Raw genomic sequence first — 26,785 nt, forward strand, 5'->3', positions numbered from 1 at the left:
TCCGCGGCACAAACAGGGGCCCAGAAGAGGCTCCTGCTGCAGCACCACCGGGGCCAGCACCATCCAGCACAGCATGGCACCCAGCACACCAGGAGCAGAGAGGGGGAAATCTCCCCAAATCCAGCACAGACCCCACTCGGTGCAGCCACAGAGGCTCAGATAAGGCAAAGGCAACAGCTAAATCCTTTTGCATTAGCATGGTTCAGGCCAACACAAGATAGAAAACTGTAACTAATCTTCACACAGTTGAAAACCGGCATTTTTGGCATCATAAAAATCAGGAGAATTCTGCCCAAAATGCCAAAAGGAGGGAACCAAGACAGCCCATGGGAGGAACAAGCTGGTTCCCATCCCAGAGCCAGCACCACTGTCGTGGTTTGAGCCCAGCCAGTAACTTGGAACCACACAGCCACTCACTCCCCTCCTTCTTCCTCCCCCCACTACCAGAGGGATGGGGAGAAGAATCAAAAGAATCTAACTCCCACGGGTTGAGATAAGAACAGTCCAGTAACTAAGGTATAATACAAAACCACTACTGCTACCACCAATGATAATAATGATAAGGGAAATAACAAGGGGAGGGGATACAATTGCTCACCACCCGCTGACCGATACCCAGCCCGACCCGAGCAGCGATCTGGGCCTTCTGGGTAACTCCCCCCGGTTTATATACTGGGCATGACGTGCTGTGGTATGGAATACCCCTTTGGCTAGTTTGGGTCAGGTGTCCTGTCTCTGCTTCCTCCCAGCTTCTTGTGCCCCTCCTCCCTGGCAGAGCATGAGACTGAAAAAGTCCTTGGTCAGAGTAAACATTACTTAGCAACAACTAAAAACATCAGTGTTATCAGCGTTGTTCCCAGGCTGAAAGTCAAAAACACAGCACTGCACCAGCTACTAAGAAGGAGAAAAAAATGACTGCTGTAGCTGAACTCAGGACAACCACCATGAAGAACCAGTGCTTTCCTGCCTGTAGTGTGCAGACCACATGCTGCTGCCACCATAACGGAGGTCTTTGGGGCCTTTACATCCTCTCCAAATCCAGGATTATTTCCATGGTAACTATCTGGATAAATTATTAAGTAAAAAACCCAAGAACAGTTTGAACACACAGAACCTACATCCATAATGTACTAGCTGACTAAATTAGCAGTACTAAGATTTTTAGTAATCAAAATAGATCAAGTTCTGGCAACTCAAATCTTTTCTTTGCCCCAGCTAAGAAGAAATATCAGTATGTGGGGAGGAGGAAGAATTACAGGTTTTCTGAGACCACAGCCCTATATCGAGCCAAATCTTATCCCATTCAAGTGGTTCAAGAAACATTATTTTAATATCTGACAGTTTGAGGACTGTTAAATAAGGCTGAGTTTCCATGAGATAATAAACTTCATTGCAAGGCAGCTACTACAGAATCCAAACGATGACTATCATGTGGCACAGAGCAGTTATCTAGTACAAAACTTCATTGAATCACCTCAGAGTTGTATATAAAAAAGCATAATCTGCAACTCTGCCCTACCAAGCTTTGTGTAGTACTGGGTATCACTGGCCTGCCCAAAGCAGGGCTTGCACCAACATGGTCCCACATGTGCTGGGTAATGCAACAGATGCAGCAAGTAACCTGCTCCTGCCTGATCCCAACCCAGCTCCTAGTGCCTAATCATCTTCCTCACTTCACTCAAGCATTAGTTTAAACAGGAGAGGAAAAATCAGTGGTCCTTTGTGGCATATGTAAGGCACAGACTCAGAGCATCTTCATGCAGTGAATCACTTTATTGCCTATTGCTCTAGCTTTTATACCATTCTAGCAAAAGATATTTTTAGCCTATTGCTCTAACTCTTATGCCAAACTATTTTATCACATCATGTTTAGTTCCTGGTTTACAGTTTTGTTTTTTTCAACATTCTTTGTCATTTCACAAACAGTCCCAAAATAACCAGTTCCTTATCTTTCTGTTCTCCTGCTCCTGTCCAGCTGGGTTGCTCTGCTTAATAACACAGTGTACTTTGCTGCTTCTTTAACTCTTTCTTCTCCAGCCAAGCAGTTACTTCTCTTTGGAAATAATGAAATAGTTTCCATCCTCTCCCACAGTCCTTTATCATATTTACGGCGAGGCACTAGCACAGGTTGCCCAGAGAAGCTGTGGCTGCCCCATCCCTGGCAGTGTTCAAGGCCAGGTTGGATGGGGCTTGGAGCAACCTGGTCTAGTGGAAGGTGTCCCTGCCCGTGGCAGGGGGTTGGAACTGGATGAGCTTTCAAGTCCCTTCCAACCCAAACCAGTCTGATTCTATATTTAGCTTGAAAGATTCATGAGTTTGGAATATTTGCCCTCAGAAAGGACAATTCGCTTATTAAAGCTAATTGCAAACAGATTGAAAAATAGTAAAACCTGATATTGCAACACTGAAAACAATTCATCTTTCTTGATTCAATTATTCCGTAACCAAATTCCTGTTTCCTTTCAGGATCATTCTGCAAAACAACAGAGGAGTCACAATAGAGCACTTGGGAACAGTCCCAACCAAAGGAATATGCTTGTGCCTCCAGCAAGGAGCACGCTTCCCATGACACACATCAACTGGAAGGCAGCAAGGGGGGACAGGGACACACCACACATCGGGCTGGCACAGCACCACGTGAGGATGCAGGACCAAGTCGCAGGATTTGTGCATCCTCCACTCCCAAACTCACAGCCTCACAGGAATTTACTGGGTGCCTCAGTACCAAGGCTTGGCTTGGCGCTGCAGCAGCAACTATGTATGGTTCCTCCTAAGCACAGGGATGATGAGGACATTACCAAAGCTTTGGCAGAACTCAAAAAAAATGCTGCCCAAAAATTTCATAACAGCAAATTTAGAGTGAGAGATAAGTCTCAACAGGAATGATTTTTCAAGTGCTTTAAAAAAAGTGGTTAAATGAACCGTTGACTTCATCACTAAGTCCAGCTTGGGAAATTATAGGCATTATTGATTTACCTTAGAACAACCTGGGAACTCATTTCCAGTGGTTTCTAATGGAACCTGGATTTTCTCAGGCCTAATCTGCCTTGTGAGGTTGAGCCTCCTGCAAGGAAATGCAATACCACAGCATTAAAATGGCAGCTGTCAGATGGACAACAGCCCCATTCATTTAACGAAGACAGCCCAACGGTGATAGGGATTTTTAAAGGCCAAAAGGTTCTTCTGCAATTAAAAAGAGTGGTGAGACCATCATGGTGAGCATGGCCTTGTGAGTACCTATAGATAATGGTGTGGACCTGTGAGTCTGGGGATTTACAGAAACCAAAGGGAGGTTATTAAAAGTTTATTTTTGTAATATCAGCTTGCACGCACTATCTATAGGCCTTTCAGAGGAATGCTGATTAGTGGTTGGAATGGAGAAGTGGCAGTTTTGAACCTCAGCTCCATTGCCTGCTCAGCCACAAACATACAAAGCATTTGGGCAAGTGAGGTTTTCAGCAGCCGCAGCTGTATGATGCACAGAGTAATGCTTCAGGTTCTATTCTTAGCAAAGCAGGGATGGAGACAGCAGAGCAGATGTACAGCCAGTAAACAACTCTTCCCTACAACACTGTGCTGGACCAGCCCATGTCCTGACCACCATCCCACCTGCCTCTGGAGCAGGACAGTCCCCTGCTCCCAAAAACCACATGCAGGAGAATATGGGATGGAAGCAGGGAGCAGGGGAATGAGATTTTGACCAGGACAACACACCATCAACCCTCAACCTCTGCTTCAGCAGCAAGAGCTTCTCCACTCAGGGAAACACTTTTTCCTCAATAAAATGCCCTGTAGCAGGCTCAGCTTCCTGAAATGTTGGCCTGTTTTTTTAGCAGGTAAAAAGAGTATTATTCCTTTATGGACCTAAAAGGAAAAGATTTTTCTCAAGCCTCACAGAAAAAGATTTCTTGAATACAAAACCAAGTAGGGAATACTGTAGCCTGAAAGGAGGCTTCCAGAAAGGTGTGAGCATAGAAAACAGAAGCTCAGAGTAGGAAGAAAATTGTAACATTAGCTACAGACTTTGTACACACATGCAGATCTGCATCACCGAACACCAACAGTGAGCAAAATATTCAGTGCCAAAGAACAAACCATATTTGATCCTCAGCTATTTCCAAACTTCATCCGCAAATGCATCCTGCCTTAAGACAAATGAAAACCCAGGCATGATGGATACATGGCAATTAACTGCAACCCTTACTTTTATGATTTGCAGTGCCTCATGAGCAAACAAGTGCTGCCCTCAGCCCCGAGACATCCTGTGGAAGCAGCCGGCCAGTTGCAAAAATTACTGAGCATTATGTTTTGCCCCTTCTCCAGCTCAATGTCTTACCCCGCGACTTCAGAAGCTCCTGGCTCTGTCCTTCCCCCTCCCTTCCCATCCTCCTCCTGCTCCTTCTCTTGCAGCCGGCGGTTCCACTGCCCTCCCTCCAGGCAGCGGTACCAGATGTCAGCCTGACCCCACAGTCACTGGTTCAGGTCAGTTATTGGGGTTATGGTGCAAGGGGAGCGGTGAGCTCTGGACACTGCTGGCAAATTTAGTCCCAGGTTTTTTCTCCTGGTAGTGAACTGCTGGCAGCAGAGCCAGCAGAAAGTTTGAAAGACTGTTCGTACATGCTGCAATGAAAGCCTAAGGCACCAAGAGCTGGGTAAGGTGACCCTCGACTATGTTAAGCATCAGTCATTCATATAAGTGTCACTTACTGCATGAGGGGAATGGATGACCTGAATGTCTCCTGCAAGAATAATTGCACACTGAAGGCAAGGGCTAAAGTTTCTGGAGAAGGGCTGCTGCTGTTTGCTGGGAGGGCGATGCTGTGGCACTCCAAGGAGAACCATTCAAAAGACCCTGGGCTGCTGCAAGGAGGTAGCAGAGGCACCCATTGGGGAACATCATGTATATTTAAACCAAACCCAGACCTGTATTCTTGACCAAACTCCACTTCTTGAAGGATGTGCCCTGATGAAGGAACAGCTCCAAGGCAACGGTATACAGTTTGCTGGAAGGAAAGGGGAAAGCTTCAAGCCTGACATAAGCCAGGGCTCCAATTCCTCTATCATCCCAAGGCTACACCACAGATAAGGCTGCACCAACTTTTCCATTTGAGCACTCTCCCCTCTAAGGTTTACAGTCAGAGCAAAAATGTTTTGGCCAAGTGGAAACTTAACATACAGGCTCCCAAAGCAGGGAGCTGCCCAAGTATATAAAATATCACAATGTCACCCACCCAGACTTGGTTTCCCTCCATTGGGAAAGAGAAAAATCTCATCTTCCTTCCCCACAGAATTCTTCACGTTCCTCTGCAGCAGATAAACTACCCCTCACACGGGCTGGGGCTGCTCATCTACAGTCCAGAGCTATACAAAGTGCCCCGCAACATCAAACAATCTGAGGGACTGAAAACCAACAGGTTAAAAGTTAACCCAGGAACTAAGAAAAGGACATGTGACCACAGTGCTGTGATCCTGCCCCAGCCCAGTGCCACCAGCCATGCCCAACCTCTCCTGCTGTGCCATGCTTTTGGAGAGGCAAAACTATGAAGATGCTCCATGAGAAGTGCTGGAGGAGCCCAGTTCCCACATGGTCCCCAGGCACCGGTCCCTGCTCCTGCTCAAGTGCAGCACCCAACCCCATGTGCTGGGGAAGTTTCGGGGCCTGTGGACATGCAGGGGGCTGAGGAGGTATTTGGGTACCAGTGAGTGGCACAGTCGTCCCCCCCCCATGCTTCACTGCAGTTATCCCTGAAGACAGAAAAATTTGTGCTTGTTTTTCTGCTGCTGCTGAGCAGCTATGAAATGTCTCCCACTACAGAAAGCTGAAATAAATCCCAGCTCCTGAAGCAACATCTGAAATCAGCTTCTCTCCAATCTCCATCAGAATTTCAAGCCTTTAATTCACTGAGGCTCGAGTGAAAGCAACGATTGTGTTTGTTTACTGGCCACAGAGGAGCTCTGAGCACTCCTGGTTTATCACATTCACGCAACAGATACATTCTGGGGAGCTTCTTGGACTAGCCATGACTTATCACAAATTACCAGTCACAAATTTTTCCTACCTGTCCCCATGAGAGCCCAAGGACCTGTCCCTGGATGGCCAGGCACACACTGTGCCTCCAGCAGCCTTTTGGGAGCACTTGAAAGGAGCCTTGCTTTCTCCTTTTCAAATAAAAAAAAAAGAAACAGAAAGGAGAAAAACAGGCCAATTTTCTTCTTCTTCCTCCATTGGAGTGCTGAACCAAGCCACAGCATTGCTCACCCAGGGAAGCACCCTCGCAGGCTCTATGGAAGGGTAGAACCCATGTGGAACCCATGTTCCCCCAGTACCTTTGGTGAACTGAAGATTCACTGCTGTGTGTCAGCATTGTGGTTTAAGCACAGCCAGTAACTCGGAACCACGAAGCAACTTTGTTCTTTCTGGAGGGAATGGAGAGATTGCAGGAGAAAACTATACCCTAATTGCTGCCAAATTCCACAATTTAGTTATTAGCAGGCAATTAGGAACCATTATTAACACTTCCTACTACATTAAGCTCTATTAGCACCAAATCTCTGCGCCAGCCTGGACCTTTCCAATGGAGCAGCACCCTGGCTCCAACACACACTTGGCATCACGCACCAAAAACTGCGTCTTCCTATGTGCTACCTCCCAGGCCCCTTCTCTGCAGATGTATTTAATGTGGTTGTCTTACAAAATAAAATCTCAAGGAAAAAAATAGAGATCACAGAATCATAGAATAGTTAGGGTTGGAAAGGACCTTAAAATCATCTAGTTCCAACCCCCCTGCCATGGGCAGGGATTAAAAATGAGGGAGTGGGGGAGGTAAATAAAAGCACGGCTGCACAAAGGGAAAACAGTTTTGCTCTTGTTTTTTAACTCACAATCAACATCAGAAGGAGAAAGAGAGGAAAAGCGACATAAATGTTGCAAATCATTTTGCTTTCTGATACTCTAGGAAGGTATTTCAGCAGAAGTTGAAGGAGACCATAGTGAAACGCATTTGCCTCCATCTGCTTTGAAAAATCATCTTCCAGCTGAAATCTCAAGTGACTCCTTCTGAAGGGGTGATGTAAAAGAGCACATACAGCCCCAGAAAGGTCCGGATGCCCTCTGCACCCCAACACGGAACAAGGCAGCCTTCACCCACAACAAAGCTTGCAGCCAGATCCAGACAGTGACCTCTCCCCACTCCCTGGTCACCAGATAGATTCACATTTGGCATAGCAGTGACACTATCAGCATTGTCATAAGAAGACACCCATCCCAAACCCATGGCCACAAACACCATTTGGATCTTTAGTCTGGAGCACAGATGCACACGACCCAGCCCCAAGAAGCCGCTTCTGGTTTTCAGAAGCCATTTCCTAAAAATGACAAACTGCAGCCGCCCTCCTCCTCAGGCTCAGGAAGAGAGGGGCCTGTGGAGAGCCAGAAGATGAAACCCAAAGCCGTGGCCACAGCAGTGCAAGGCTGGTTTTGCGGAGGCAGCGGCACCACTCCTCCAGTGCAGCCCCCTCTTCCACTCTCTCCCACCACTGCAGCAGCACAGATGGCAGCAGTGTGAACCTCGCTGTTCCTGCCTCCTTGTTTTGATCCTGCAGTCTTGATTGTTCAGGCTAATCCCACACTGCCAGCCAGGACTGTTATTAACGGCACAAAAGCTTCTCATTCCAGCTACTTCTACATCCACTAATGCTGTTGTTCCCTTCTCTCACTCCCCCTCTCACCACATTACAAACTGGAGCTGGAATATATTTTACAAGGGGAAAAACAAACCTCTCTGATCATCCTTGCACACTGAATGCTCCACCAGAACCATACAGGAAAGGCTTATCAGCTCCAGCAATAATTACCAATGCCAAAGCCGTAAAGACCACCCTGCTCATCCAGCAATCGGCTCCAAAGTGATAAACAACACACAGATGTGGGGAGTTTCCAGCAATCCCTGAAGGAAACACAGGATCCCAGGCAGAAATATGCACAGCTGCCCACAGGGCCCGAGGGACAGGCTCTGCTGCCCAGGGTAGGAGGAACACCAATGCTGACCAGAGGGCTGGGAAGCACCATGGCCACAGGGGCACAGCACCCATCTGCTTTCCTGCCCCTGCTCTATGCAACAGCTACTGGATTCGGATAACTGTGAAGCCCTCATTAAAAGCACACACCGAAAGGCTTCAATCTATTTGCAATTTAGCCCCTCACATGCCAGTCTTTCACAGCAGGTCTTCTCTCCCTATGCAAGGAACCCAAAGTCCCCCATGCAGGGCCTATGAGCCATACCTGGGTACATGCCCTCTGCCTAGTGAAGGCCTGGCATTGACAGCCCACCACACCTCCCTTGGCTTTAAACACCCTCCCTAGTGAAAGGTTTGCAGGGCTGAAGCCCTGTGGGGAAATGCTCACCAACCAGGGGGCTGCTAGCACAGTACTGAGGTGCAGGTCCCACATCAGCTCAACCTGCTCAGACCCAGGGCTGGCTTGGGAAGGGGAGTGATGAGGATATTTGTATCAGGGCAGTCTGATCTACCAGAGACCAGCCAGCCATGCCCACCATGCACAAACCAACCCCTGGGACACAGCTCACAGTGGCTGCAGCTGATCGCCCATAAAGTCTGGTCCTGAGTCAACTAAGCAGAGCAGGTCCTTAGCACACACTGAGGCCCACTAAGCTGAAGATTAATGAGGTTTAGAGTTGCTCTAAACTGCAAACCCAGCAAGAGGTATGTGTCCCTGGGACCCTCCCAGGGGAGCAACCCCATGATCCCGTGCTGCAGAGCAGCCAGTGTCACAGGTGCTGGGAACATGCTGTGTGTGGAGCAGTGTCTGAAGAAAGCTGCCAGGTTTTCAGCCCAAGCCCTTGCCCTGGTGAGATGATTCACCATTCTGCCCTCACTACTTGTCAAAACACAGGGAAGGAAAAAAGCAGCTACAGGCATATTTCTGCTGATGAGGAAGGTCAGTACATTTTTAATAAAGGGCTCTTTAAAGATAATCTCATTTCAGTATTTACACATGATAAAGAGGTTACAGAGATCCAGGAGTAATGAAGTCAAGGAGAGGACAATAAAAGTGCAGCTGGGATATTGAAGTGAGCGATCTCTCTAGCCTGTTGGAGAACTGGAACAGCAGAGGAGGGGATACCCCACAGAGTAGGGGGTTCAGGCACCAGGAATCGCTGCTCGCTCACAAAACATCAGTATCTCCAGCTTCCCTTTTTCCTTAAATCCAGCATATCACCTGGCTGCTGCCCGCTCCTCCCCAGGCATCCACTGGCATGCTCAGTCTGCCAGGCTGGTGTAGGCACCAGTGCTCTCCACACACACTGCCTACCACCCCATCTGACACAAACATCACCCAGCCCCACAGCAGCAACTCATACTTTAGGTGGAGCCCATGCTTACCAGTGCACAGGCCTAATTTAAACTCCTGAAGATATCTCTAGCCTTTCACTATAGCAACCCCAGCAGATCTTCCCAGTGTGGGAGCAGCTTTGTATCAGAACTTTACATTGACAGAGATTAAACCTGACAGAAGTAGGAACTTAAATATCAGCCAGCAGCTCCCAGTGTCAGCAGGGGTGTTTGATAAAAGCCCTGCTCCGAAGGCAGAGCTCCGGTGTGACTCCTCATGTGCCACAGATTAACCCTCAGGAATTGAAAATTCTCCTGAAGTGCTCAACTCCCTTCTGAGTATTATTTGTGGAAACCTGCTCTCATTCTCCCCTACTCTATACACACTGGGTTTCTGTAACATGCACAACACACCGTTCACTTTAGGACAATTCAGGGCATTTGGGGATGGGGGATGTACACCAGCGCACGATGGCACCAGGAACAGAATGTTTATGTCAAGCTTAGAATTATTTCTCTACTGTGCTAGAGAAAAAGCTGGTGCCTGTTTCAAGTTGCTGTGCTCTACATAATAGTTGCAAGATCAAGCAGAACAAATGGAAAAACATTCTGAGGGAAATGTTACTTCTAGAGCTCAAATGGCACTTGAAGTCCCCATCAAAGAATGTTCAGCTGAGGTTGCACAGAGCCAGGAGAAGGAAACAGGGAAACCAGCATGGATTACCAGATCCTGGGCAGGTAAAGCAAAGCCATCTGGAACAGCAGGTATTTAGCACAGCTGCACCACTAATACATAAGTTGCAGTGGCCTTGTGAAGCAACTGGTTTTTAAGAGGTAATTAGTGGAGCAGACAAGAGAGTCACAGACATAAGGGAGAGAAGTGAAGACAGACCAGCAAAAATAGGAAAATAGTTGGAATTAATAAAATTGTTTCCAAAGCCAAAAGGCCTTAGTGCAGTCATCTCAGCAAACAGCCCAACAGGTGACAGAAATTCCTGGAGTTCATCCTCATTGTACTTTCTGCAGATATGGACCAACTACAGCAGATATTTTAAAGCCAAGGCAGTATTTAAAAGAGAGACTAATATCCTAATATTTAAAGGATGTGAGGTCTGCTACAGCCCTGAGGTAGGCTGTTCTCATACTAGCAACCTTCCTAAGAAATCCACTGCTTTCAGTCTCATTTCTTTAGCTTCAACTTCCAGCTGGCAGGGGCTTTATTTTAACAAACACCCTGGAACAAAGCAAGCGGGATGGGTGTCAGACAAGGTCGGCCCAAATCCAGAGGGCAGCAGATGTTTAGAAGGCGACTGTACTCCCAGCACCCTGCCCAGGCTCTGGCAGTCATTAACTGACAGGCTTCCAACCCACCAGATGATCTCAACTTTCTCCTTGCTAAGCTAAATAGCTTGTGTTTCCAACTCCTAACACATGAAATGAGTCTTCTGAACCCCATTCAGCCAACCAGCCGCCTCTTTTTTTTTTTTTTAAGTGAATACTATGTTAATCTCATTAGCTATGCTATTGCAAAGCCAGTCTGTGAGTTGGTCCCACCTACTACCTAAATAATCTTCAGTAGCTCCTGTAACACAGGGAGCACTCTAACCCCAGGGGTACTGGGGAATAAGAAATAGTACTGGGTTTAGGATAAACCCAACCTTACTGTCAGTATGGAAACAGCAGCGGCCCAGGGACCCAGAGCAACCCTTCTACCCTATCTCCCAGCCATGAGCAGTGCCTGCCACTGGCCTTACCCAGCCCTTGGCATCAGTCACTCATCCTCCTTGGCTCCAGCACACCCACACCTCAAGAACGTTCCTATGCCACACCTACGCCTACTTTCCAACATACAGCCCAGCTTCAGCACCTCCAGCTCCACACGAGTCTCCCTTGCATACAAGTAGCAGCAAGTAACAGCTGATGGACGCTTCTGTACAACTCTAGGGCTCAAACAACAAAATGCTGAGGGTCTCGAGTGTGCTTGGACATCATTTGGAAAGCATAGCCTTGACACTTGCTCATAGCATCACCAGTGTTTAGGACATCCCTTGAGGAGAACTCAAACCAGAAATCCCAACCAACGCAGTCTTTAGTTCAGACCCATCTTACATTTAGCTGTGACCAAGAACAACAGAAACACATTCTGTGACCCCAAACAAGTTTATGTGGGAAAACACTGTTTAAAATGCAAAGAGTCACCTGATGGCAACACACCTACACAGAACACTCAGGCCTGCACCTGGGGAAAGAATTTAATCACCAGTTTCTGCTTCCCCATGGGAGCCAAGGTACCACCTGTGTCCAAAGCACTGTGTCACCTCTTCTCCAATGCTTCAGACCTGGCACATGAGGAGATGAAGAGATGCCGTGGCAGCTGCCCTGGAGTACAACACTACCACTGCTGCACCAGGGACATGGGGACAAGGTGGGTGAGGATGGGGAAGGTGGCAAAGCCCTCTCTAAGGGCAGGAGCACCAATGTCTGCACGCACACACACACAGCCCCTTCTGAAGAGAGGCAGTGGCATTGGGGAGGTCCACAATGGCCAGGAAGGATGTCCTGATGGGTGGGTGTGAGGAGCCTCACAGTGAAGATCTCCCCTCATGAGGGGCAGCTGGGGTCTCCCAGGAAGAAGCACCTTCACTGACATCCAGATCGCTGACATTAATTCTTGTGTAATTTGGAGCTGACAAAACAGACTGGGCAAGAACAAGTGAGATTCCTGCTTCCCGATATGTACAATTGAAGGGCACAAACACAGCAGAGGGAAAATCCACATGCTGTCCTTCACAAGGAGGCAGCAGCACTGACCAGATGGGTTTGTAAATGGGATTAAGAGGAAGACAGCTCTACTACATCCAGCCCTTTCCTCCAGGGCTGGAAACTCGCCCTCCTGACAGCCAGGTCTCCACAACAAGGAACCAGCCTTTTTTGCTTTTACCCTCTTTGTTCTTCCAAGCCACTTCCTCCCTGGTGTTTACCTTACAGACCTGCCATCTCCCCCTGGCTCACAATTCCTCCTTCTCTGGAAAGTCTTTGAGATGCACATTATACATGATACACAAAAATAAATTGGTTTTAATCCTCCAGATTCTAGTGCTACCAATCGAGGATCTTAAAGAGCTTTATGAACAATGTATTAAGCCCTAAGACTCCCTGTGAGGTCAGAAAGTGCCTCTCAGAAGCAGAGGAAGGTGAGCAAGGCTGAAGACTCTACAATGCAACTTTATCATCGCCTGTTTCTATAGGCACAAACACAAGTGAGTCTGCCACCAATCCATCATTGGTCTAGCAACACCTTTGCCATTTCACTCCAGACTCTGAAGCAGCTTCAAACCCACCATAAGCTTTCAAATGCCAAACTCTTGTTTTCTTTCCCAACTTTAAGCATCAGGGTTAGGGTTATCCTAACCACCCCAAGGATGGCAGCACCACCAGGTCCTGAAGCTGTGGACGGACACAAGGCTTCTCTTGGAGCACTAGTAAGGTTTGATGACAATTGGCTTTCATCCGCAGGTGCACAGGAAGCTTTCTCGGCATGTATTTCCAGCAGCTCATCAGATGCAGTCCTACAGAGAAAGGCACCTTCTTGGTTTGCTCCTCAATGTTACGATGACTTTGGGTCACTGACTGCAACCTATATTAGCATGACATCACATATTCTTAGTGCAGCCTGGTCTGTAAAACCCTTATTTTTCTTCCCAAATATATTTTGCATACATCTTGTAAACAAGCTTTACATCCTTTTGATCTGCACTCTGCACAGAGCCCGGGGAGGGGGAAGAGACTTCCTGTTCCACTATTGCAATCACTCAGCAACGTGCTGCGCTCAGCTCTTGCCGCCCTGTGAGCAGTGATGAAATGTTCTATTTTGGTGGCTTTTTCTTCATCTCTCTGTAGCAAGTGGGCTGTGCTCTAGTCCAGCACCACTGCTGAGCTGAATGTGGTTTTTTACATTCATTTTAAAGCGGCAGAGCAATTTGCTGTAGCATCTCCTTTTCATGCCAAGATGGACAACTAAGAACCCTGTTCTCTAGCCAAATGCCTTCACATTACCTGGCTTCTCTGTTTCCTTGCCGGTTGTCTGAAAGCAGACATTTTTGCTGAAGAACTTGTTTACAGAAAACCCAAGCTCCTGCACACAGTAGAGCACACCACCATGTTTTATTGCTATTGCTTATCTGCTTCAGATAAGTCCAGTTTCTGCTTGCCCACAGGCAAGCAGCCAAATGCTGATACCTCCCCGTACCTCGTGGCAACTTCACATGCCCCAACCCTCGCTTTTCTTACACCTACCCATATCTGGGAGGTACAGCTGGACTGGACCACGCACAGACACCAGTGCTGATAGGAAATACCCCATCCTGGTTCCAGAGACAGGACATCAGCTGAAGCTGCAGAAGGTTGGTATCGTCCTCCCTTTGGAAAGAGCAAACACCCAAGGACTCTGGTGGGCGCTGGAAGCCTCCAGAAGTGTAAATGGTTAAAGGCAATCGCTGGTGCTCTCTTGTGACTCCAGCTCACCACTTCCACATCCTCCCTTTGCTAGCTCAGATGAGGAGCTTATAAAATCGGCACGCTGTAGGCAGTCTAACAGCAATGCAGAAACGTTACAGAGTCAGTTACTAATACAGTGGTTTGCATATCATGTTTCAAACACTACATGCTCCTACATGTTCAGTGTCAACAAGGGGAAAAAATTGTCAGACCAAAACAAAGTCTTCCTAATATGAGTTATTAGCTATCCAGCAGGCTACCAGGTACACTGCAAAGACCCTGCAGGGATACACTAGCATTCATTTCAACCCTTTCCATTGGAGAACAATCTCAGTTCCTTTCCTAATAATTTCCCTCCTCTGGCTAGAATCAGCATGCTTCTTGGCTCTGCCCATCACGGTCCGGCACAGGCTTCCACATGGTCTGCAACCAGGACAGGTATCACCTGCCTTATGCTCATCAATGAGACAAGCAGCAAGGACCTGGCAGGTTTAGGATACTAAACAGGGAGGGAAAATAAATGCAGCATAGATTCTTCTGGGTTAAACCACTTCCAAATTCAAGGGAAAGCATTTTGTTTCCAACAAATAGAACATATTAGATGAAGCTGTGGGTGTGATACTCTTACAGATGCTCTATGTGAACCAAAATTTGCTGAAATTAATACAGAAACATTCCACCATCTCCCAAAATAAGCATCTCTCTGTGTCTTTGCCCAGCTAAATCATTAAAAAAAGCCCTGCATAGTGGAGCACAGTTTCCATTTCCTTGCACACTCCTACCAGGGCTGAGCAAACACGCTGACCTTTCCTCAAAGAAGTCAGTGTTTGCTGTTCCTTATAAATTTGCAGGATTTTGGCTGGCTTCCTATTCACCCACTTTTGAATATGACACTTTCCACCCCCACATAACTGTTCCTTTCTGAGGGATGACAGGCTATCCAAAAAAAATAACAGGAGCGCTTCAGCATCCTCCCTGGATGGCATTGCTCCAGAGTGGACAAAGGAGCACTGGGAATTTTGGACCAACCTGTTGCAGGGAGCACCTCACCATGGTTCAGTGTATCGATTTCTCTTGACCTCCCTTCGAGAATGACATTTTTCCAGTACTCCCCACGCCGATTTTCTAGACAATCATTTAAGGCACATTCTAATTCTTTATTATTTTCCTATCTGTCCTGGGTTCAGCTGTAACAGTTGTTTTTCTCCTTCCTAGTAACTGGTGCAGTGCTGTGTTTGGGCTTTAGTCTGAGAACAATGCTGATAATACACCAATGTTTTAGTTGTTGTTAAGTAATGCTTACCCTGATCAAGGACTTTTTGGTCTCTCATGCTCTGCCAGTGAGGAAGGGCACAAGAAGCCAGGAGGAAGCAGAGACAGGACACCTGACCCAAACTAGCCAAAGGGGTATTCCATACCACAGCACATCATGCCCAGTATGCAAACTGTGGGGAGTCACCCAGAAGGCCCAGATCACTGCTCGGGTCAGGCTGGGTATCGGTCAGCAGGTGGTGAGGAATTGTACTGTGCATCACTTGTGTTTATTGTTGTTTTTTTTCCTTCCCTTTTTAGTTTTATATTATACCTTAGTTACTGGACTGTTCTTATCTCAACCTGTGGGTTTACATTCTTTCAATTCTCCTCCCCATCCCACCCGGGGGGGGGGGAAGGGGGGGAGTGAGCAAGCAGCTGCATGGTGCTGAGTTACCAGCTGGGCTTAAACCACAACACTATCAAAAAAATCGGACCTGGAATCCCTTACAAAAGGCCCCATGGTTACTAGAAGGATCACCCCACAACCTTGCTCTGGTTTTCAGTCATTGCCAATGTGGTAAACAAAGAATGCGATTTTTCAATTTGTTTTGTCCACAAGCCAAAAATTCCTCTTAATGGGCTGAATATGATGCCTGTGCTAGGCTCTCACTGCTCCTGCTTACAACAGTCACTACCTACAACACAGAGTTGGCCTCCTTTTTTGCAGGAAAATAAGGCCAAACCAGCTTGAAAGCATGTTTGGAATCTGGAGATTAATTCCATGTAAACTAATGCATTCAAACCTCTTTGCACAGCTTCAGAAAGGGCTGCCTGATCCCAATGAGAAGTAAGGCAGTGCATAACCACACAGTATGATGGGGAGGCCGGCAGAGCTGCCTCCATTTTGGAACTCTTTCCTAAAGCTCACAACCATGAATGCAGAAGCAGCATCATGCCCTGACAAGCCGGCCATGCCACTGCTCAGCCATCTGCCTGTCCATGGACCATCACACCCACTGCCCACCACTCACATGCAGGGAGCATGGGGTGAGCGTGCTGGAAAGGCCTGCAGGGAGACAAAGAGGGGCTAGGAGGGCAGGGCAGCAGGTCAGGAAGGTTCCCATGAGAGCCTCTGCCCTGGACCTGAAGCTTTTGTTCATCAAAAAATGCCAGGAGCAACAAAGCCCTGTGAGGCCACTGGGGGACCCACACTCCTGCCTGTGCCACAGCACTCCCCTCACCAACAGCTCCCCGCTTCTCTTCACTGTCTCTCTCTCTCTGGAAGATAAATTATTCAGAATGAAACCATTTTGAACTCTGTTGGGATGCTGAGCAAAAGCTAAGATGGGTGGTGCTGCAGAGGAAGCCTGTCAGGGACACGACCAAGTCTTCCTCACACAGAAGGTTACAAGTACAATTGCAGTCGATCCCACCTCAAACCCAATGCCACAGAACACAGAAATAACTGAACACAAAGCTCTAAGAGTTCCCCCATCACACCCAGAGACACAACATCAGCCTGAGTGCAAGGCCCAGGGACCTGCTATGCCAAGCTCATTCATGGAGGCTCCCACAAAGCCACCCCATCAGAGATGCCTGAGCACTAAATGCCCTTATTCCTGTATTTTCTTCCTGCTGGCATGGTATAAAGCAGCAGAAATAAGGACAGCTGAGTCCTGTATTGTTTGCATGGGATCTTCACATGCCAGGGCAGCCTAGTGAACAACACGGCAGCCTCACAGCCATCACACATCCACATGTGCTTCATGGATGCTCCTGCAGACCCACCTCTGCAGCTGTGCTCTCCCACAGGAATGGCAAATGGAAATGGGGATGGCACATGGAGTCTGACCACTGCCAAATTCTTCCTGGGTGACCAGGCATACCCAAGCTCCCTATGCTGCGGGCTGCTGCCACAGTTAGGTGGGAGGTAATAGCTCCCATCAGAGAAATGCAGGGCTGAGGCTGTGGAGGTATCCCACAGCCAAGACACCACCACCACCACCCCCCACTGCTGGGAGGACTGGGCCACCCTGCAAAAAGCAATGGGCATCACAGCAGTGCTGTGAAGGACAGGAACCCTCCTGCAGTGGGATGGATCACCAGAGAGGTCCCTGGCCTCAAAACGCACCACTGAGCTGCTTTCCACCAGGACTGCACCAGCAGGACCCTCTTTGCCAGGTTGTCTGACATGCAGCACGTGGCCAGCGGCAGTTTGCACCATGTATGCTCCTTAGACATAAGCACCAGTAAGGTATCTGACATGGGGCCCCGCCATACAGCTGTATTCAGGTCCAAGAGGAGAACATCAACAAATAGGTAGTTCAGAAGAGAGGGGGTTTTTGTGTTGTTTTGTTTTTAAATGAGGAGACAAAATAATTAAGTGGCCTGGAAACTATGCTACATTAAAAGATACTATAGCACTAAAAACCTAGCTCTGACAAGTTCTGGCTGAAGCCCTTTAGAAGTTACCATGGTAATTGATGCAGCTATTCGCCCACTCCTTCAATAATGCTGGATTATTGTTTTTAATGCAATTCAACCACAAACAAGCAAAAATTGCTGAAAGAAAAAGTACTTTTTCACACCATGACCTCTCCCCCCCAGCCTTTATCTCTGCCACAAGCACACAGCTAAGGAGGAAGCAGCAGGTAACAGGGAGCCAAGCCAAACACACAACATTGAACTTCGCTCCCTCTCTCTCCAGGGAGAGAAGAAAATTTAAGAATCAGATTCAGGATTTCAGCATCCATTTCACTTTCCCTGCCACCTTCTGAACTATCACTCCCTGGGCCCCAAATAGCTATTCAGATGCTGTCAGCTGAATGCTCTGCTCGCTTCCTCTCAAACACCAGCTGAGCAAGCCTCGCAACACACCCCGTGTCAGATGAGAAAGCCAAGTATTTTTGGAATACATCTCTCCTCCTTTTAATTAAGGGCCCAGGTAGAGAGCAGCTCACGCAGGAGCGCTCACTCTGCAAAGCCAAATCCAGCAAAGCTGACAGAGGCAAGTTGGAGCAAGACGAGACCCAGACAAAGGAAAGCAAGCACAGGCTGTAAGGGAGGAGCAGGATACAACTGTATTAACCTGCCTGGCTGTTATTTTCACAATCAAACCGAGGTCTAGAAACTCCTATGGCCAAAGGGAAGGCTTTTCCCACCTGAGAACACCCGGCAGCAACCTCCCCAGCAGCACAGCCCTTGTCCCACGCACAGGCAGAAAGTGAAAACCTCTCAAAGCCCAGCTCAGCAGCAGTTACTGCAGCTAACTGGTGGAGGCTGAGGAGTCGCCTCCCCATCTGCCAGATAAACCCCACTCCTTCCCCAGGGACCTCCCTGCACCCCCCCAGCCCAGGGGCACTCCAGGAACAGGGGCTGCCATAGCTCAGTCCCCTCAAAATATGCAGCTCCAAGCAGGGTGAGGCAGATGGGAAGGGGGAATAAGCAGCTTCCACCACTAAGCCAGGGAAGGCAAGAACGAGCATGTGCATTGTGCATGCCGGGGGCACGGGGTGCCATGCCATGGGCCAGCCTTCTCATCTGGTGCTGGCCTAAGCAACACGTACTGTTGGCTCTACAGAAATAACATTCCTCATTCTTAATCCAGTATAAATTATTTGTATAAAGACTTGCACTGAAAGCCTTGAGGCTTTACTAACAAAGCTGGGCTTGCACACAAGCTGCCAGGTTTTGAGAACTGGTTTAATCAGCTGGAGAAGCTGTGAGCATGCTGGGGGAGCACATTCAGGCTTCACAAGACACAGTTTAAGTGACTCTTTAAGCAGCTCTTCTTTCCCACACTCCCCTTGACTTCAACTCACATCGACATGGAACAACTCAAACTGGGAAACGTTTTGCCACAATATGAACTGGGATCACACGATCACTACCGTGGCCCTTGAATGGGTCCATCCACTGAGGAATTTATGTTCTCGGCAAGGGGCAGCTTCTGCGTCAAAGCGTGTTTCCAGCCAGCGCCCCAGCGAGCAGCAAGCCAGCAACTTTCAAGATGAATTAAGGCCACAGCTTCCATGGAGTCATGCTGGTGGAAAGCAGCTTTGTTAAACAGAAATGAAAGCTAAACCCATGCTATGTTCACCCCATTGTTCTTTGCCTTTTCTAATAGCCATTTTCTCTCCTCCATCACTCTCAGGCTTTGCATGCTCAGCTGTGACTCTCTGTGCCTCCCTTTCACTGCCTTCTGCTTCTATTTGTCCTTTTGATCTCCACTTCTCAAGCTTGTGTTTTCTGCTGCATCCCCATCCCCCATGCCTGATTTCCACTTTTATTAGGGTGCAAGGCAGAATGGCTCAAAGGATGAACAATGCATTTTAGCTGAAAAGGCTTTGAAGCTGAATTGGGTTGTTTACCAATGGATTTCCCCCACTCTCCTCCTGAAATAAGTATTTTACCTCCACCAAGGCACTTGCTGTTCATTTTCAGTTGGAAGCAATTATAAAAAGCATAAAACCAGGATCAGGAGCACTGGAGTATGATCACTTTAAAAAGAAGCAGCAAACAAACAACAAAACCCCAGACAACCACACCTACCAAAAGCCCACAGTTTCTAGGAGAGGTTATTTTGGAGTCCAATTGTAAAGCTTCTGCTGCTGCAAGGACAGGTTAAAGCTTCAACCAGCTCCTAAATGTGAGCCAACACACTAGTTTGTGTTTGAGACAAACATGCTGTCCTTCAACCCAGACCAGGAATGTGTACCACAAAGCTGCTTTCCCATCCAAAAGCAACTCCAAAGAATTACTTCAATTAACATGTGTTCTTTCAAGTTTAAATACTGAAACTCTTCAAGCAACTTCGAGCAAGCACAACTACATGGCTCCTGCCCCTGTCACCACTTCCCATCCCAAAAGCTGGACCTCTCTTACAGAACCAGCATCTCCCAAAGATGATCCCTGGCTGGGTAACACTGTCCACAAATTAAGAGGCAGGACAGGAGATAAAGCAAAATATCATGAGCTGCAGAGATAAGATTTTAGTGCTTTGGTCTGCTCTGTGCAGCTGCCTCCATCAGCCAGGATGCCCAACACTACCCAGGCAAAACAGATTAAACCAGCAGGAAGGAAAAGGCCAGGACAAGCCTGTGAGGTCTGCATCTCAGAAAAGTCAGAACCATGAGGCTCAAGCAGAAATAAAAGACTAATGTCCAGGAGAAGAGCAGCACCTTAGGGCCCACAAGCCCTAGGAACCCAGCAACCACAAGAGCTGGGCAACCCCTGCCAACTCCCCAGTTCAAGAACTGACCTCTGCATGCTCAACAGTGAATTAAAATAAATTAAACCTCAGCTCATTCAAGGTGTACAAATTGGTTTTTTTCATCACAGACAGGTAAATTTTCAAGCTGACTGACCAAGCAAAGAAAACAAAGTAGTTGAGGCTAAATTACACCTCTCTGACTATAAGCTATAAATTCTGTTATTCAAAATTCAAGATTTGCAGGCTGTAAAGGAGGTTCGGGAGCTGTTAATCAATGACCAAAATGAAAGATAATGCTTTACATGATGCAGAGAGCTTTCTCCAAGGGAAGAGAGATTAGCTCTCTAGATCACAGCCCTCAACCATACAAGTTTATTTCCTTACCATCACTATACCTTAAATAATTTAAGACAATATTAAACTAATAGCAGAAAACAATTTTAAGTGAAGAGCTTTTATTTCTATGGAATAAAATTTAATTTCTTAAAATAAAACCATCTACCTGCAAACACTGGAGCTGGAGACAGCCTCCTTTAAAGAACATAGGCACTGGGAAAAGACAGTGCCTAGAAGCTCCCTAGGCAGAAGCCAGACCTGCCTGGCCCAGGCTTGGCTACTTAGGCCTCATTTAGTTAAGGAGTAGGAAGAAATTCAAGCAAAAATCATATTAAGTGCTTCAAAAAGAATCACAGAACCTATCATGAGCTAGCTCTGTAGATCAGGTATTTGCCAAGGTGTCTCAGTTCAGAAAAAGCAGACATTACACTAATGACCAGTTTGGACTTTGCTCACATAACTGCCATATTTGATCTAAATTCTTCAAGAAAAGGTGGAAAGTTGTCCTGTCCCTCCTCCAACACCACACATTTTAGCACGAGTGCACCAGACCAATGTGTGGAGAGGCACAGAAACCCTCCTTTAACCTCAACTGCTAGCCTGACCAGTGCTCAGAAACACTAACTCCACCTTATGGGATCACAGCAGTGCTCAGTTATTGGGAGCCTTGAAGTGAAAAGCACCAAAGGATGAAATTAAAAATCTACAGTGTCCCAAATGGTGCATCCTTCTTATCATCCTTACTCCTCCTTCAGCCAGCCTGCACCTCTGAAGACTCCCAAGTTGCACATTCACTAGACAGTCTCATTTATCCTCTACTAAGTAAATGCTTTAAACAATTTTTTATTATAAAAATATAACAATGGCACTTGAACAAGCAGATTTCCAAAACAACAGGCTAGCATTCCCAAATTAAAGCACACAAGAATGTACTGTGCATAGATATCATAGAATAGGTTTGGGTTGGAAGGAACCTTAAAGCTCATCCAGTTCCAACCCCCTGCCATGGGCAGGGACACCTTCCACTAGACCAGGTTGCTCCAAGCCCCGTCCAACCTGGCCTTGAACACTGCCAGGGATGGGGCAGCCACAGCTTCTCTGGGCACCCTGTGCCAGGCTCTCACCACCTTCACAGGGAAGAACTTCTTCCTGATGTCCAATCTAAATCCACCCTCTATCAGTTTAAAGCCATTCCCCCTCATCCTATATATGTTAAAACCACAAAATCTCCAGCAGAGCAGTAATTACAGAAAGGATGTTGCTAATTGTTTGAATTCCCAGGGAGGGGAATCGCACACTTCAAGTAATTTGAAAACAAAACTGTAGATAACTTGAAAATATTTTTCCTGTTACTACAACAACAAAAAACAAAAAACAACCCCCCCCAAAAAAAACCACACCCAAAAAACCCACCACAAAATTAAAAAAAAAAAAAAAAAAAAAAAAAAAAAGCTTCAATGTACCTTCTACTTTAATCAGAAGTGAGGAAAATTCCCAGATTACAGCACTGAGGTTTGCTGCCAGGTTTTGAGGTCTGTTGGTGGCCCCCTCTGAAAGCATGTGCTGGTCCAAAACACATGGATCTACATTCAAGTGCCCAGGATGGTTTTGTTCCCCTCCTCCTTACACACATGCAAACCTCCTCAAGGTTAATTTTGGAAGCAGGGTAGGTTTGTATCACCCTCTGCCTTCCAGAAACAGTTTCAATGTAGAAGCAACATCAGCATTATTGCTAAAACACATCTCCTAAGCTAGTTCTTAGTTTCTGAAACTAAAAACTTCATCAACTCAAACTCAACGCAGTAAGATGCAAAGAGAGCCAAGGCCACTGAATGAAGAATTCAGTATCTGAAGGGGGCCTACAAGGATGCCAGAGAGACTCTTTATCAGGGACTGTAGTGATAGGACAAGGGGTAGTGGGTTTAAACCTAAATGGGGGAGACCGAGATGAGATCTTAGGAAGTTCTTCCCTGTGAGGGTGGTGAGGCACTGGAACAGGTTGGACAGAGTCTTGAGTGACACGGTTTAGTTGCAAGGTGTCCCTGCCCATGGCAGGGGGGTTGGAACTAGATGATCTTAATCTTAAGGTCCTTTCCAACCCAAACCATTCCACGATTCTAAGTCTCTTCACAGCAGCAACACCTCACACGGCACTGGATCAGCTCTCCTGCTCACCCTCCACCAGGAAGAAGGATGGGTGCATCTGGAGCTTCGGGGACAGTGTGAAGAGTAGCTCGCCTGGGCTCACCAGATCCTGAAGATCCATTTTAGATGTTTCTCATGAGAAGGATTAAGAATTATGGGCTGCAAATGGAAGAAACGTCTGCTGGGTAGCAAGCAGCCATCAGGCTCACCCGTGGCACGGGAAGAGAAATCCTCTGCAGGCTTTCAATGGAGCGCAGAGCAAGCTCCCACCAGTGAGCCAGCACTGATCGCAGCCTGACGTCCAAAGCAGAAAACATCCACAGTAGGGTTTTGCATAAATTATTCTTCCTGGCACATGTGAGACACCAGCTGAATCCTTGATCAGATGGGAAAGGCAGCTAGTCTAGGTGTGGGGCGGGGAGCAGTGGTGGCAGCTCTGGACAGAGATGGAGCTCACTCCCTGGGGCCATGCTACACCATGAGCCTGCCTGATTGAGCAGGTTTGCAACACCCTGTGGAGCCCTGGTAATTTAATTTCTTTAAAAAGGATGTAAAACATTCAGTGTCCACTCTCAGTCATACAGGTGAGCAGATACAAGCACACCACTCAATTTGCAAGGCAGCTTTGTAAGGCTGCTTCATTTTCTTTCAGTGTCTACAAAGAGAGCAGCCCTGCCATTGTTAGGTATCTCTCCTTTTTCAGTAGCTTCAACACTGAAAAAGGCAAGGCTAAAAAAAAGAAATCACAACATTGGTAACAGCTGTCTTCATAAAAACTGGTTTTAAACACCTACTCAGTCAAAACTGTGCCAAAGGGGAGCATGACACACTTTGCACATTCATTCAGGGGCTCAAACCTTCTCCGTAAATGCCCAAAAAGCATCAAACAAAAATTCCCGCTGTGGGGCACAGAGACACCTTTGGCTCAACTCAAAGATTGCTTCCCGGTTTATTAAGATGGGGCTACCAAGCAGGAGCAACGATTCCTCCATTAAATGGTGGTTTGCAGAGAGCCACCAGCACAATGGTGTTTCCCAAAGCCCAGGCTGGAGCCAGGCGGGCTGTCACAGCCATGCCATGCTGGAAGAAGGAACATACCATGTGTCCTCCAGCAGACCCTGTCTGGAGGGAGGCGGATGTGCTGGAGCTGTGCGGGGAAGCCAGATGCGAGGCCTGGCACTGATGCCAACAGCTGAGCTATTTTTACTCACCAATGGGTTGCAGTGCCAGAGTAGGAGTTGATTCTTCTCTCCCAGCCTGGCTCACTGCACTCAGCCAGGAGAGAGGGATCCGGGTGGCTCTCAGGGCCAAGGTGGGAGCCCAGCACCTGCTGCTGCCAGAGCAGGAGGGAATTCAGGCACCACTGGAGATGCTCTGCCCACACGGAGAAGCACCAACTCCAAAAACTATGTTTTTTTCTGTGGCAGGGAAGCTTCCCCATCAGAATCCACAGGAAAAAAAAAAAAAAAAAAAAAAATCCATTAAATCACTCAGCCAAAAGAAGCCAAAATAGGTGATTGTTTCTCCTGACCACACTGACACCCTAAGCCCTCCCCAATGTCAGCTCCCTCCTCCCTGGACAAGTCAACAGCACACACCAAATCCCATTTGGAAAAAAACCCCAAAACAAATGTCAAGACAATAAAAGTTTAACTCAAAATAATCAAATTATTCAGTGCATGTCACCAGTTTTCACTGGGCTTTTAAACCGGGCTTCACAGTTTCTAGAAGCTGAATGCCAGGAATACCTGCTGGAATTATCAAAGCAACACCAGCCTTCCTAGTGCTCTCCATTTTCTCAGGCTTTCTTCCTGGCTTCCTTCCAGTATTCCCATCTCTTACAGAAGATCCTGTTCTCCTTCATCTGGGTTGTTGCCTCCTCTTCCTTCTCATTGCCACCCACTCATTTTTTCATCTTTCCCAATGCTGTATTTGCTTACATCCTCTCCCTGCAGCCCTCTCCCTGTGCTCGGCCCTGCACCGCTCACTCCAGAGCCCAGTGTTGAAGATAACGCCCAGGTCAGAAGCTTTTTCCAAGCCCACACCCTGCCTGTTGCTGAGCTCAAGGACACGTGGCTTCTCCCTTGTACATCTTCATACTTGAGAACCCCCTGATACAATCTCAGCAGCTGCCTCCGCAGACCCACCTCTGCCCAGATACCCAGGAACTGGAGTTTGCCGGGAAGAGCAAACCAAGCAGCAAGCTGTGCCTTTTCCCTCCTTCCCTTCCTCTAGCCCGGATCAAGCAAGCCACATAGAGCTGAAAGCTCCTGCCAGCCTCCTCTACACTGGTCCTGTTGCAGAGCAGATCTGTATCCCCCCAGCCTGACCCCATCTTCTCTAAACATGTGCCCTTTTGTGCCAGGCACTGCATTAAGCACAATAATCTCAACTCTAGAAAGTACCAAACACATTATTAATAGAATAACAATATAGTCATAGAATCACAGAATAGTTAGGGTTGGAAAGGACCTTAAGATCGTCTAGTTCCAACCCCCCTGCCATGGGCAGGGACACCTCACACTAAACCATGTGGCCCAAGGCTCTGTCCAACCTGGCCTTGAACACTGCCAGGGATAGGGCATTTACTGCTTCTTTGGGCAACCTGTTCCAGTGCCTCATCACCCTCGCAGTAAAGAACTTCTTCCTTATATCTAACCTGAACTTCCCCTGTTTTAGTTTAAACCCATTACCCCTTGTCCTATCACTAGAATCCCTGATGAGGAGTCCCTCTCCAGCATCCTTATAGGCCCCCTTCAGATACTGGAAGGCTGCTATGAGGTCTCCACGCAGCTTCTCTTCTCCAGGCTGAACAGCCCCAACTTTCTCAGCCTGTCTTCATATGGGAGGTGCTCCAGCCCCCTCATCATCCTCATGGCCCTCCTCTGGACTTGCTCCAACAGCTCCATGTCCTTCTTATGTTGAGGACATCAGAACTGTACACAATACTCCAAGTGGGGTCTCACAAGAGCAGAGTAGAGGGGCAGGATCACCTCCTTTGACCTGCTGGTCACACTTCTTTTGATGCAGCCCAGGATATGGTTGGCTTTCTGGGCTGCAAGCGCACACTAAAGCTGGCTCATGTTCAGTTTCTCATCAACCAACACCCCCAAGTCCTTCTCTGCAGGGCTGCTCTGAATCATTTCTCCACCCAACCCGTAGCTGTGCCTGGGATTGCCCTGACCCAGATGTAGGGCCTCGCACTTTGCATTGTTGAACTTCATGAGGGTGGCATTGGCCCACCTCACAAGCGTGTCAAGGTCCCTCTGGATGGCATCCCTTCCCTCCAGCGTATCAACCGAACCACACAGCTTAGCGTCATCTGCAAACTTGCTGAGGGCGCACTCAATCCTACTGTCCATGTCACCAACAAAGATCACCAAAGCTCAAGAGTCCCATCAGCATCACAGCACCTACAAAAGGTCTTCAGAGGGACTCCAAGCATTTGGGTTGTTTTCCACACCTCCACATCTTCGTAGCATCCCAGCACTCAACTCAGAGGGCACTACTGCCCTCAGTACAGCCACAGGCAGACACACGGCTTCTGTCAAAGCTTTGTTCATGAGTTAACACCACACTCATCCAGAGGAAATCCCAAAGCAACCTGAGCAACATGCATCTTTCATCCTTTCCACATGAAATTCCTAAATCGTTTGTGGTCAGCACTCTGCAGAATCTCACCAGGGTACAGGTGGAAAGCAGGTCCTCACCCAGGGGTTCCCGTAAGCCACCTACAGCCACTTGCCTTCACCCGAGATGTACATAGACTTTTCTTCAGACTAAACATCCTGGTTCCCTCAGCCATTCCTCATCAGGCTTGTGCTCCAGACCCTTCACCAGCTTCATTGCCCTTCTTTGGACCTGCTCCAGCAACTCAGTGTCTGTCCTGTAGTGAGGGGCTCAGAACTGAACACAGGATTCAAGGTGCTTTATCAGGTCCTCTTGGAGACCCCAGCCCAGCGAACATGGTGGGGGGAGGCTCACGGCACG

At 47.7% G+C, this 26,785-nt stretch overlaps 1 protein-coding gene across 6 annotated transcripts in view; it reads right to left on the bottom strand.

Annotated features, from left to right (window-relative positions):
* LOC115618954 (ankyrin repeat domain-containing protein 11-like) overlaps nt 1–26,785 on the bottom strand; it is a 150,513-nt gene that overhangs the window by 69,371 nt on the left and 54,357 nt on the right. Inside the window, exon 1 of one of the 6 annotated variants that reach the window (XM_030510941.2) lies at nt 17,234–17,250. The exons of the other annotated variants lie outside the window; for them this stretch is intronic. The gene's annotated coding sequence lies outside the window, so the exon portion shown is untranslated. Of the gene's footprint in view, nt 1–17,233; nt 17,251–26,785 lie in introns of those variants that run through there. 6 annotated transcript variants of the gene reach the window in all.

This window comes from Strigops habroptila, chromosome W, assembly GCF_004027225.2.
Source record: "Strigops habroptila isolate Jane chromosome W, bStrHab1.2.pri, whole genome shotgun sequence".
Taxonomy (NCBI): Eukaryota; Metazoa; Chordata; class Aves; order Psittaciformes; family Psittacidae; genus Strigops; species Strigops habroptila.